Below are 2078 nucleotides of genomic sequence, written 5' to 3'. Positions count from 1 at the left end.
ACACTAACTCCACACACTCAGCTTACCAGTGACTGTCAGGTTAACCATGTTACTGATGGGACCCTCTCTGGACTCACACCAGTAAACTCCACTGTCCAGTAGGACGATGTGGTTGAAGGTACATGAAGAACCAGCTGATTCTCCAAACCCAGCTCCACACTGAGTCCTGGTTTCTTTGCTTGTGTTTCTCCTCAGAGTCCATCCAGCAGAGTTGTCGTCCTCCTCACAGCTCAGAGACACAGAGTCTCCGTCAAAGAACTGAGAGCTGCTGGGACTCACAGTCAGACGAGCTGTGAGGGTTAAAAATAAGCTTTTCATTAACTTCAAAAGTAATATAAATTATTGTTTAGATGAAATCAGCCTATAGAATGAAAATAAGATTTAAATGTGCTATAGACAAGCATCTACACACCAGATATTTCTGATTCTGATCACCATTTTAGCAATTTATATTTAAAAAAAGACGTTTACTGACCTTGGTTTGTTGTCCAGTAAAACACCGATGTCAGAACTAAGGAGAAATTACAATTAGGTTAGTATAGAATAAAGACTAAAGAATAATGTCATGTATGGAGTGGGATGATTAAAGCAGGATGATTATGTTAGTTTGAATGAATCAACACTTCTGAGTCACACTAAATGTCAGAATCCTCGAAGCAGAGGTCGAGGAGGGGGTGTGAGAACAATTTAAGGAAAAACTCTTCTTCGTCTTTCATGTAAATTCATAGGTAGATTTAGAAGTCGATAATAATGAATATACAGTATAGAAAGAAATCTTTGCAGTATAATTTCCTCTGTAAATGTCACACAAAACTGTCTTTTTGCACTATTAGGGTTTTTTTTTTTCTCACTGTACTGGTGGCATAAAGAGCACTACCATAACGTGGTGCTTTTATTCTTCTTTTTCCTTCATCACTTTTGATTAACAGAACAGAAAGTAAAAGTTCATCATAAGAAAAACCAAAAAATTCATGCTTTACTCACAGAGCAGACATAGTACAGACGCTTCCTTCATCGTCCTCTTAACTGACGTGACCTTTTGTTCCTTTTTGTTATAGAGACAAGGTAAACCCCACCCTCTTCACCAGCTTGTCTTTTTTCTATATGTGTAAGATGTGTGACAAATATAAATTAAAACAAAAAATCATTCAATTCAAATTGTAGTTTAAAAATTATTTGACAGAAAAGAGTACAAAGCTGCACTTTCAATAATTTAACCACTTTTAGTGTTTGAAAATGTGTTGTGTTGTTTGGCAGCTTCTCTTTAGCAACACTTTAACAATGAAGAGCTGGGAGAATAGGGATGCAGTGGTGAAAATTTCCCAGTCTTCCCTGATATGCAGTTTTAGCTGTTGAGCATAGTGGGGTTCTTGGAGACTGTTGCCCACAAAGACGCTTGCGCAGGCTGTCACCGCACCAGCAGCAGAATCATTGATACGAAACAGGATGGGTCCGTGCTTTACCTTGTTTACATCAAATTCTGACCCTACCGTCTAAATCTCTCAGTATATATTGAAACTAACCAGACCAGGCAGTGTTTTTAGAATCTTTTATTTACATTTGGTTAGTGAATGTGTGAATTGCAGCCTCGGTTTCCTGTTGTTAGCTGACAGGAGTTTCAGCTGGTGTGGTTTCTGCTGCTACAGAATCTCCTTCACATGCGGTGCATTCAGAGAACAGTAAGTATCCTTTTGTTGTAACGAGTGGTTGTTCGAGTCACTTTTGCCTTCCTTTCATCTCAAAATATAAAAAAGGGGTGTTGCACATTCATTATGCGAGTTAGTGACCTTTCACTTGTGCAGACTCAGTGTTGGAGGGCTTGTTGGTGCACTTTAGTGTCAGTAGATGGCAGCACCAGACTATGGTTCCTTGGGACCCGTCACTCAGGAGGATGTGGCTGATTTTTCTTTTTTTTTCTCCCCATTGACTCATCACACGCAAGAAAACTTGCACACACAGACACACACGCCTGGTGCTAAAACTCACCCATCCTGCTATATCAGCTTCTTGTTAAAGATTAGACTTGCTCCAAATTACAACTTAAGTCATTTATATGCTTTTAGATCAGTAATAGTTAC

General features: G+C 39.1%; 1 long non-coding RNA gene across 1 annotated transcript; it reads right to left on the bottom strand.

Moving 5' to 3' along the window:
- Positions 1-268: 268 nt before the first annotated feature.
- LOC102205427 (uncharacterized) lies at positions 269-1037 on the bottom strand. The gene is made up of 3 exons (XR_312485.1): positions 985-1037; positions 476-511; positions 269-290 (listed from the first exon to the last, which is right to left on the bottom strand). It is a non-coding gene; the product is annotated as an uncharacterized LOC102205427 (long non-coding RNA).
- Between the last annotated feature and the right edge of the window lie 1041 nt (positions 1038-2078).

The sequence above is a fragment of the Pundamilia nyererei genome, unplaced genomic scaffold (assembly GCF_000239375.1).
Source record: "Pundamilia nyererei isolate P.nyererei 1_Seehausen unplaced genomic scaffold, PunNye1.0 scaffold00894, whole genome shotgun sequence".
NCBI lineage: Eukaryota > Metazoa > Chordata > Actinopteri > Cichliformes > Cichlidae > Pundamilia > Pundamilia nyererei.
This window is presented reverse-complemented; position numbering and strand designations above follow the sequence as displayed.